Consider the following 12686-nt stretch of genomic DNA (forward strand, 5'->3'; position numbering starts at 1 on the left):
AAGGCTGAGTTTGTAGTCTTGGGTTTTTCAGCTTTGCTACCCTACCCTGCAATAATAGGATATACTGAGTTCTGAAAAAAAAATCTGTTTTCTTTTTCTATAATTAAGGAAAATAATTTTGATATATCAGATTAGAATTCAAAATAATGGCTCAGGTAATTAAAAAACTGATTCTGTTATGACTTTCTCCAGTTTCTTATACAATAATTAACTTACATACAGATTAGTGTTTGTCTGGCCTTACCATAAAACCAACATGCAATACCTTTTTATCTACTCATGATCTGGCCATTCATGTACAAGTTTGTTTTTTTAAGAAAATGGAACATTATTAGGCCAGGACCTTCTCAAGACACATATTTCTTTGCCATTTGACCACTTACTTTTTTCTTTTTTCTTTTTTTTTTTTTTAATTAAAATTATTTTAAAATACAGTGAGTTCCATGAATAAGTGTGGGACAGAAAAAACTGTCTAATCATAAGAGGTGGGAAGTAGGTATTTTCTTTTATGCATACCAAATATAAAGACTAGGAAAACAAGGAGAAAACAAAGCTACTACGAGGATTTAAGTGACCATAAACTACTAAAGAATGAATAATCTAAAGAACATTTGCTAAGTTAAAGCTGTTTCATCCATTTGCATTTTTCAGAGAAAAGTAATGGCTTAAGAGCTATATTTCCCTTTATCTGTGGGAAGTTTCATTTATTGCCTTCTAGGCAAGTGATGACAAGAAATTTCCAATGTATTTGCAGTATTGTTAGAAATTAATAATTCATGTTGGTATTATTATTAAATTGCTGTCAACTAAGGATGACTGATAATCATTTTGCCTAAAGGAACACATCCTGGCAGTCTATCTATTTGATATCAAGGTGCCAATTGACTCTTAAATGAAATATTTGGACTTCTTTGACAATTCATGGATTTTTAAAGATCTATAGTATTTCATGAAGATTTTGATTAAGTTTTTGAACCCTTCCTCTCAAGAAAGTATGCATATGTGAAGGCAAATTTCATAGTCTGATCACAAAATCTGTCCATACATCAGGACTTTTGTCTCTCATACATATCACTGAAAATTTTAATCAAAAAGTACTACTAGAATACAAGTTAATACATGTTAAAATGTGTACTAAACCATTCTGAATGGTTTCTCTATCTTTCTTTGTGCTTGATACAGTACTGAATCACTACCAGGGTTACACACAGTAGAATAACAGGTAATAGATCAATGTTGAACTCTCTAAAAAAGTTTTTGTGGAAATAATACAATGTTCTAATTTAATTTACAGCACTATAAGTACAACACTGTGTGAGAACATAAGACTTTACTCCAAATGTGGCTTAAGACCAAAAATTGTTTTGACATAAAGATGTCAGATTTTAGAATGATAATGGAAGTTAGTTATAATACTATGCTTTCTGGATTTCCATATTGTCTTTTGCTGTGTGGTGCTGCTGGGATTTCTGTAACCAGACCCAGGAAAAATTCTGGACTAATGAAGTGGAAAGAAAAACTGTCTTGTTTTAAGCTTATAGGAAAAATATTTCTTGCTTTACCTCATTCACCAACCTTAATTCTAGAGATGTTAATTGCAACCTCTGTCCACTGTCACCTGTATTCAGATCCTCTCCCACCGTTGCAGTGCCACGGCTGAGCTATGGGAATACAGGTTGCGCTCTCTGATCTGATGAGACCCTACAACAGCATTGTGGATTAAGTTTTTTTTTTCGGAGTTCTCTTTCTTTCTGCTGACCTAGCAAAGCCATTTTGCCTTCATTCTTTATAGTTGTGTTATGTTGTAAATATCAATATATACTAACAGAAAGTTAACCTCAAACCTTACACAGAGGGAGATCTTACCAGTTCTGAGTGTTTGAGCACTGGTTTGTCTGCAGTGTAGTTTGCAGCTTGAAATGTGTAGTTTTCTTTAGTTGCTAGGGCAGCAGATGTGTTTGTGTCTGTCATTTCCAACACACTACTTTGAGTTTTACAATAGAGGCCTGGAAGCCATAGCACATAGTTTTTGCTGCTTGAAAGTTGTCCCCTATCCTGAAGGTGACACAAACCCAAGACTGATTCTGTGAAGCCTGTATAGGAGGAGGTGAATGGAGTTAACTCTTCAGAATTTTATTTACAGGCCTTAGATGCTGCTTTGGAGAGAGACTTTGTGCTGAGCTACAAAAAAGTTAAATTAGCAGGTAGCAACATCTCAAATACCAAAATCAGTATTACATACACTGCTGCTGATCTCTTGTCTAAATAATTTTGACCACTGAGGGCTAAGCCTAACCTCTTCATGTGGCATGCAAAAGAAAGAGGCATTTGTCATTCTGGTGTTTCAAAGAGTGTTTCTGAAAAGCTATCCTGCTTCAGTCTCTCCTTTTTACTATAGAAAAGCACTGCTAGGCAGAGTTAAATGGATTAATTACCTTTTCAGTGTAAGAGAAAAAAGAGTCTTGTCTTTATCTCCTCTGATTTCAGAGGCTGACTAGAGGCTTTTCAGATGCGCATATCCCTTTAATGACTTAATCATCTAATTAGGTGACTTGCAAAGGCTATTGGCAAATGAGCAGAGGGTTATTTTCTAATTCCCATGTATCTGTTGATAGAGCAAAGGATTCTGGTATAGTTGCTGTCCTTTTACCCCATTCAAGCTTCTGGAGATAAAGATTTAAGATTAAACATGAACAAGCTCTTTGAATAGGAAATGCAAACTGGCTAAGAATGTGTTATTTTTATTTTAAACCTCTGCAGATTTAGCTGCAAAGTTGGCTTAGAGGGTAGGTTTAAACCACTTAAAACAAACCCTCAGTTTTGAAGTTGCCTTTTCAATGAACCCACTTGATACGTGTCAAACCGGCTTTAAGTTTTCAGTTGTGTTGAGCTCATGCATTTCACTGTGTTAAAATGGGCAATTAACAAATGTTCTTTACATGTGAATGCTGAATCAAAATACAGTCAGAGTTCTTCTGTGATCATTGGAAAGCAGCGTTACCTAAAGCAAGTAGCTAAGAAACGTAATTTGAGTTTCTATCTAGTTCAAGCACCAAGTGGATGCAACCTTTGTTAGTTTGGGTTGTATGGGCTTCATTATGTCTTGAGCTCAGTATCTGTGTTTACTTGTGCCATTTCTAACATATCAGTTTCACCTTTACAGCAAGTACTGTGTCCTTCGATGTTGTTTTGAACTCATGCATTACTGTGAAAATAACACTTACTTGAGTGGGGCAGAGGAAGTTGTCTAAATTATGACTTAGCAGTATGGATGTTAAAATAATTCACAGAATCACAGAATTTTAGGGACTGGAAGGGACCTCAAAAGATCATCTAGGCCAATCCCCCTGCCGGAGCAGGAACACCTAGATGAAGTTATACAGGAAGGTGTCCAGGCGGGTTTGAATGTCTCCAGAGCAGGAGACTCCACAACATCCCTGGGCAGCCTGTTCCAGTGCTCTGTCACCCTTACTTCATGTTCTGTCACCCTTACTTCATGTGTGTTTAAGGTCATAGTGGGATATTTTCACAGATAAAGTGAACTCTTTTTATATTTCTGTGACTCAGGTGATGCTGCCAGGTATGTTACATTCTCAACACTGGATTAATCAGTATAATTTTTGGAGATTACTGATATTTCAACGCATTACTCTATGGACCACTGTCACAAAAATAAATTTAAATTAAACAGAGTACATATAATTAAGGAATGAACTTAGCTTTGTGTCTGATATGATGACTGGAATGTTGTTTCAGAATGTTTGAACTGAAGGAGTCGCAACTGTTTATGAATTGATACAGACAGCTCAAGCATGGGATAGATAGAATTGTATCTTAGTCAAATCTTAGAGTTGCACAGGCCTATAGAGAGATCAGCTACAGCAAGTTTTAATAAGTTCACAAATTAAGGAACTCTCCAGCTCAGATAGCACCCATCATCGCCATGCTGGGAGAATGCGATATCCAGTCTTTGCGCTGCCACACTATGCAGGAGATTTCCACCTTTAGCCTTACTGCCAGGTGGTAATGTGGTTTCATCAGTTTTGCTGGGCAGTCATTATTCCTTTTTATGGGATTTGCCCACTGTATTTGGCAGACTTTCCCTTATTTAAGTTATGATGAAGTGCCATCTCCTAAACTGCTTGAAAACTATGGATTATCAAACTTCTGCACACAGTGAACGCTCACTTGCACCAGGAGGAGCAGCTGCCCACTAATACTGTTGAACATGATTTAGACTTGCAACTTCTACATTATATTCACCCAAGTTCCTTATCTGAGTCATAGTTTTAGACAAAACATGACTGTTGTGCAGTTTTGTAACACAGATATCTACAATCCAACTTTGCCTCAACTGCCAAGAGTGGTTCAGTATTTACAACGCAACAACCCAGCTCCATTAATCAATCACTCTGATCAGGTTTTTGTGTTTTTTGGTGGACGGATCTGGAAAATAATGCATTGTGGGTAGGCCAGAGTGGAGTGGAAGTCCAACTGGAAGTGCAGTGATTTCTGCCTTCTCTGTTCAACCCTGTATGTTTTAAATGTTTGGATTTTTTTTTTCTGACCCACAAGCTGACTAGATTTTTTTTTTTTTTTTCTCTGGCAAAACAGCTGGTTTTGGCAAATTTGCTTTTTGTGTTAAGCTTACTTTGTCATGAATTTCTGTAAAACCTCTTTTAATGTGTTTTGTCCACTGCTGTCTGTTTTCCTAGAGAATTATTATGAAAAACTGAAATATTATTGTGGTGAAAGCAGCCACTGTTTTGGAAATGCCAAAATTACTTCTTCCATTCCAGTTCAGAATGGAAACATTAAAAAACGTATCATAAGACATGTATGAAAGAGAAACTCCTACTTTTGTCTAACTTTAGTACTTTTTAGGTTGTAAGGAAGAGATAAAAGAAGTAATTAGAATGTATACCAGTCAAATCTATTTTTCTTTTGTTAAGTAATATAAGTCTACAACAGAACAAATAATTTAAAAACATTAAAAAAGCTTAGTTAATCTGCTCAGGCACATTTGTCCTTTCTCTTTCATTATTGACATCACTGGCTTAATATACCATTAAAATAAACTCTGTTTTAAAATATATATGACCTGACTCCTGCAGTACACTGAGGGATGTCCTATGAATTCCAGCTTAGGCCTCACCAGCCATATGGACTCACAGTGCATTGTTCATTAATATTGAATCAAAAAGTTCTCAGTAAAAGCTTAGACACTTTTGTTTCTCTTGATACAAGAAAACAGCTTATCTACCTTAGACATTGTCAAGCCTAGAGGCCTGATGTTGTTACAATTAAATCACTGGGATAATACAAAATTTATGTGTTAATGTCATTAGCTTTAATAAGTTCTCTGATAAATTAATCTACAGGATGGGCTGGGAAATGAAGATGGTCCAGTAATTTTTATTTCAGGTGTATCGTCAGCTGATACCATCTGCTCTTCCTTATATCCTATCCTGATGATGCTCCCTGTCTGAAGTCTGCTTGCCACAAGTGTTCTTCCATACCCTGTTGTTGATTATGATTGCATTTTGGTCCTGCTTTTTGATGTAGGGTGACTCTCTGGCCTCCTGCCCACATATGACATGAATGAACAACTCTCATCGGATGCAGTTCACACACAAGAGATTGATATTGATAGGAGAAGAAAAGAAATGTTTTAACATGGATATTCAAAATAGTGACCTCCTTCTCCAGTAGTTAACAGAAATAGATTTTTCCTGCCTTTTTCCCATGAGTGGATCAGTTTAAAACTGATTTCTGAGGAAAGACTTGGTTTAGTGCTATGTATTCATTTTTTAGCAACTGGAAGAAATAAGCTGTTCTCACACTTTGAAAGTCCATTTAGAAGCACAGGCACTGAACTTCAATTTTGGCAGTGATGAGAGTGAAAATGTGCTGGGAAGAAAGGTATACCCAGGTAATTCCCAGGCATGCATCTTCCCTGAGACTGGGAAGTATTTGGGGAAAGCATTTTTAGATGTTTTGTGCAACAAGGCCTGATCGTGCCAGTAGTGCCAAGATCAATAGGAGAGAAATCCATCCAAGGTTATTAAATACTCTGATTTATAAAATCATTAAGCCACAAATCAGTGCAGGTGAGGAGAGTCTTCTAGGGAAGTATTACTACATATTTTTTGACATATATGCTGTATTCTGGAGAGGTATTACTTTACGTACCCATACTTTTCCCTGGCCATCCTCCATATACAGCCATTAGGGACTCAGTACTGAGTGAGATGCATCACTAGTCTGATCAAAGATGGTCATTCTTGTGGATTTTTTTATCCATTTGATTGTTTATTTTTTAAAAAATATTAACAGTATTGAGCACCTGCACAAGACCTCAAACATATTCTGTCTGCCTGTGAGAAACGTACCTGATTTAATAAACTGTCATTACTGTACAGTCCCAAAGCCAAGTATCACAGACCCATCACATACTTCTTAGTGACTGTAAATTTACAACCAGAGATGTCTGCACTTAAGTGAAGTGGTAGAGGCATGCATTTAACTAATTAGTGACAGGCAGATTAAAATAGCAGCTAAAAATTTCCATGTAGCAAACTGATACTGTCAGAAACATTTGCTGAGTCTCAGAAAATGCTCAGAAAGACTGAAAAAGGGTAAAGTGTGCCTAAATGAAGATTTCCTTTTTGTGGGGTGCTGAGAGTGACACAGGAGAAGCTGGGTCCCCTTTGTTCCCTATTGAGGATCCTCTGAGCAGGAGCACTCAAACTTATTTGGAGGATCTAATATCCGATGTGAAACAAGGAGCACATGTATTGTGCTTGTCGCCAGTGGCTCTATTAGAAACAATTGGTCCTTTTCCAAGGCTACATGGCATGTGATGTAATTCCATTTTCTTCCTGACTGCAGGAAAGGAAAATCAAGTAATTAAATGTGAGAAATCACCAACCAGGAGGTCCCTTTCTGCTTGGACGGATTTCCCAACACAGTTGCCCAGCCGCAAAAGGCAGAAGCAGGCCTGTGGAAAGACAGCACGTCTCTGGACAAAAGCATGACACTGCCCATGAATGCACTGCGTACCAAACACAGTTTGTTGTCAGGAACTGACAAGCCAGCCATGTCCAGCTCAAGTGGCCCTACTTCCCATCAGCTTGAAAAGGCCTGCCAGTGAGAGGCTTTGGTCACAGCGCTATGCTCTATGCTCCCAGCCCCATTGTCCCAGAGCTGCAGGTCCCGGGTGGGAGGCGTCACCACCCCACCAGAAGATGACCATGGGTGGTGGGACTGGGGGTTGGAAATGAGCTGAAGGATTGGGAGGGGGTGGTCCTGAGCATAAAGCATCCTGCAGCCAGGAGCAGCCTTGGTCACAATGACCTTGTCTCTCAGTTTTAGCTTGTCAACCTTTTGTGGCTTTAAAACCTGTATTTGCACATCTCCCTCTTCTGCAGTCTACGGGACATCGCAATTATGGCATGCATGAAATCTTAGTGCTGAGAAGTATTTATCTGGGTTTTGCAAAAAAACCTGTGGCAGAATTCAAATATTATATATGTGGAAAATAAAAAGTCTTATCATGATGCATTATCTATCCAGTTAAGTCATTAATCACCAGTCTCTGGACCAGTCAGCTTTACTCAACCCGGAAAAGGAATATGTAATTTTATATATGTTTGCTAAATAGCTTTAACTTTTAGAAAGCCCACACTGCCTAGAACTGAATGAAACTCTGCAAACAGGCAATAAACTTGTGGAGAATTTGAGCCACAACTTTGGTAGGAGAGCTAAAGTTGTTTTAGTTCACTTTGATTACTCTTTTTAATAGGTAGCTTACAAAGAACCTATCACCTGTTTTTTATAAGTAACTATGTTTGACATTTCAATTTCGTTCTTACAGCTTTTAATACATTTTTTATCTTGTACTCTTCTACAGATAATTTACTTCCCAGTGTTTCTTTGTAATAGCAACCGGAATGGAAAAAAGTGTTCTCATTTATGTGTAAATTTTGTTAACAAACTCATCTACATAAATCACATTTCTTCATAAGGATTTTATTGTGCAGTAGCGGCTTTTTCACTAAAGTTAAAACTTTAAAACAGCTTTCAAAATCAGCTGGAAAGTAAATTCTATTGAAAATAAGATCAATGCAACAAAACACTTTTATTTTGGCTTTAAAAAATAGAGGAGAAATAATCAAAGCAATAAAGGGTGTTAAGGCCAAGGAAATTGTTTAATACTTATGTGTTTTTATAGATTTTTGAAGGTATAAAGCATGTGACTCCATCCTTGTGCATTTTTTAGTAACTGAAATGTGGGAGCTAATGTGTCTTATTTAAGAATACTTGAAGCACATAATATGGAAAATAAGAACACCTTATATCCATTTGTTCTTTCCGATTCTAAACATAAGATTAATTAACACAGAACAAGTTTCTTTGCCAGACTGGCAGAATTACAAAAATCATGTCTCAGGTCAGGACTTTTTGTTCCATTGCCTTCATAAAAAGTGTGAAACTGTGAATATGAATCAAAATGTGGATATCTCAAACTGTAAAGCAAACTCATTGGTATTGTAGTCAAGGCTGTTTTTTGGTGTTGCTGCTACTTGCTCAGAGGTTCACTGATTCTGACTGGAGACATGGGCTGTGGAAATCTAAAATCATTTTGGTAATGAAGTTTTTTGTTGTCTTTAATATTCTGTGTTTCAGCAATCTGTGATGGAAATGAGTAGGCAGAATACATGTGGCATTGTGACTGGCACTCGCCACTTTAGGTAATCCTGTGCAGAGTTCTCTGAGCATTGAACAGAGATGTTAACTTAAGATGATTTCCACAGATCTCTTTGAATTATTGGTAAATTATTATATGTGCTGATTTCAGAGACGGGCATATCATTTGTCCACTGCTTAGTCAGGGGTAGCAGAGATGGATAATTTGAGAAACTCACAGTTTCAGGCATCTCTTCTCCTGGTCAATAAATAAATAATGCATCCCTGAGTGGCAACACCATTACTTCCTGGTAAACTCAGCAGAATATGTCTTTTCATGTACAATTTTAACAGGTTAAATATAAAATGCTAATGTACAATATTGTGGTGAAAGCTGCAACTTCATGTTATTTTTACATATTCACAATACCGGTTAACAGTTTTGAATTTCTTAGTATAGTAGCCAGTCTTTCATGTCTAGAAATGCACAAAATTCATAATTGGCTTATAAATGGTTTATTAGAAGCTCTACACTTATTTCCTCTGTAGCCTTCAAAGATCTAGCATAATGACTATCTGGAATGAATTCTCCTCCTTGTTTTAGCAGAAGCTGCATCTGTGCGTGGTTAAACTTAACTGTTAAATGTTGCACAGTGGAATTATTTTTTCAATAATGTAAAAACATAAGAACTTTAGCTGACTCTCATTCAATGTCCCTTTCAGAAAGGAGTCATTCAAAATACCTGATCTGTAGAAAGTCAGACCTATGTTCTTAAGAATCTCAGATATTTATAAGAACTATTTCACCTTGGCAAATGAGTGACTCAAAGCATGTTGTGTAAAGCGAGGATCATAATACTGACCAACCTGATAAAAAATTCCATGTCGTCAGTCCTAACTTTGGGACTGATAGTCATCAGAGGGTCAGTACATTGACTGTGATTATATTTCGGTTGCTGTAGGAGGTGTGTGAAGGCTTTGCTGATAATCTAGGCTTGGACAAATCAAAGTTTGGACTTTGCAAGTCAGGCAACACTGTTCTGTGAGCTGGGACTTACATGTGTTACCTGGATTCTGATATACAGTGGAAAATACTGTACCATGACTGCTTTTTTAAGTGATCCTCATTTTTTGTGACTGTGGCTCCATGAGCTCCTACTGATTATATATCTACATTTGTCAGCTGCTGGATCAAAGGTGGAGGGCAGGCATAGGAGTCAAACCTCTCATGAAGTTGTCAAGGACAGTGGACAAGATATTAAAATGTAAAAGCTATAACTGCAGTGGCAGATGTAAGACTCAGAGGTCTCTAACTTCTGTATTTTGATAAACTCAGTGTGTGATATTAGAATTATTTTTTGTTACCATGTGTGTGATATGAAAACTGATTTGTCTTACGTGTGGATTACCAAACATAGTTTCTAAACACTGTAGCATTTTGAAATGTTTAGAAATGCAGATAATTGACAACCAGAATATCTGTGCCTAGATTTTTGAATTTTCTTCTGTAGTTTTTGCCCCAAAATATTGAACAACTGAATGCTGCAAGGGAATTTATTGTTAATTAATCTTATTTTATAACAAATGTACATATATATTGTAGTGGATGAGAGACTGGGATGGTTAGCTCCATGACAAAATATTTAAACAAATGTACAACAGTCTGAAAAATCTGACAGTGATAAACTGTAATTAATCCAAAACTTTTACCTCTATGACCTGACTTTAGTTCCTTTATGCTTCATTACTGCCATTGTTATTCTAAACTTCTAAGTGATTTTAATAAGTTTTCTTTAAAATATTTTTTCACAATGATATTATCATTTTTTCCTTCCAAGTGCTCCAAGCTCTCTCAACCATTTTGTCCTTCTCTCTACAGCCATACACTATGCAAAAGTTCATGGATCATTTCCATATCCAAACACACTGGAGTGAGAGGAATAATGTTTAGAAATTCTACTTTCAATCAAATGCAAGTTTAAATCTAGTTGCTTAAAAACAAAACACTAACAAATCACAATGTAAACCAAAAGACTGGTGAGAGATAGGAACTAGTTCCTAAAATCCATATTAGGAATCTATCAGTAGCCAAGTTTCCAGAAGTGATGAGCCATCACTGCTTTTTGTTAAAATTAACCCTTTTGGAAAAAAAAAAAGATGGCTAATCCATATTTTGATTTTGAATTTTTATTTTAGATTCAACATAATTAAACAAGGATTCCTACAGTCAAATTATAAAATTCATGTTAGAGCATTAGGTTCTGAATAGCTGTATTTTCCAATGACAGTAAGAAATACAGCATAGAAAAAAGACACTACCTTTTTTTGTTATTGTTGTTGCTTGTATATGTATTGATGTAAACACCTGTTGTTTTTCTTCACTGTGAGCACAAAGAAGGCTGTTTTTGCTGGTCATAGAAAAAGAAAGATAGAATATATATATATATATTTATTTTTTCTAAACACTGTCCTTTTAAAAACTGGAAATGGAATTTTTCTTTAGGGCGAAGTAGGACATATATACCTTTCTTGAAACCATGCTTCAAAATTGGCTTCTCTTCCATTTGTTTGCTATTGCGCACACTAAGCAAATGTGATTTAAACACTGCTCAGCTCTGCGTCATTTATAGGACCTGGTGTGTCATCTCTGAGCACAAAGAGCATTCAGTGCTGCACTGAGGTTACAATGCCATGAGCAGTGATGAGCTAAAAGCCTTCAGAAGAGTGTGAAAGAACGAAGTAGAAAACCAGTCATGAGGAAATGAACTTCTATTTATTTCTATAAATACATTGTTGAGTAGCATACATACAATGAAAGAGAAGAAAGAATATCCTCTTTCTATGTGTTTACCATTATTGCCTGAGTCAACTTTAAGATTTCCTTTTCTCCTTCAGTATGTGATCTAACTTTAAAAAGACCTCTAGTGTTTGATATACAATTGTCTAGGTTAAGATACAGTAGGAAAATGAAAGGCAGATGTCTCACACCTTAAGTCAATCTCTAAGAATATTTTAGAGCTGTTCAGCACATCCAAGGTTCTGACCTTCCTTGGCAAAGCTTCTTAATTTCCCACACCTGCAGCTTTGCTGTCTTTTTATTTTTTTCCAGTCTCACAATAAGCATAGCTAAAACAAGCATTCCAGTGTGCATGAATAGAGTGCACAGTAGGCAATTTGGGGACTCATTCATCACCGATCAATAGAACCGCTTGGACAGTAGATGAGATAGCAAACCATTTGATTTATTACGTCCAATGAAATAATACAAGATTTTAAAAGAAATTAAACCCACAAACCTAAAAGCCTTTATCTTATTTATTAACCACTGATAGAAGTAATAAATAAATACTGCCATTTCTTTAAAAATATCAGTCAGCTGTGTCTGTAAAATGTGATATCTTTTCTTGAGAGTCGTAAAAATCAGCAGGTTTTTGAAATTATTTGAGGTTCTTTTGTGTGTTTTGATATTTTTACTATGAAGATGCTGCTGCATACAATCAGTAAAATGACTATATTAAGAAAAGACAGCATCAGAGGTTCTACATGTGCTAGAATATACCAAAACTCTTTGGTGTCAGTTTGGTGTTATGGAATAATTTATACCTCTTGAAACCAATGGTTCTTCACCTTAAATGGAAGACTCATGTCCAGAACATTTTCCTCAAGACATCAAATATGCCAAAAAAGAGGGACCATGAGTTTGACACACGCTTCCAGGTTTTTTTATCTTCAAACTACACTTAATTTTAAAACAAGGTTACAGTTAAATATTGCAACAATACTTCCCCAGCAATCTGAGCCAAACTAATTATTTTATGAGTAAACTGAGGAACTGAAGGCTCTCTCATATTTTTCGTATGTGTTTTGGATCAGCAGTACATCCCAGCAGTGGTAACCAGTATTTGGAAAGCCAATGAGGTATTCAGTCACAAAGAACAGAAACCATAACTAATGACATGCCTAGCTTGTGGTTTTAAACAAAGACAGATTATTTTTCA

Source organism: Nesoenas mayeri, assembly GCF_963082525.1.
Source record: "Nesoenas mayeri genome assembly, chromosome: 2".
Lineage (NCBI taxonomy): Eukaryota > Metazoa > Chordata > Aves > Columbiformes > Columbidae > Nesoenas > Nesoenas mayeri.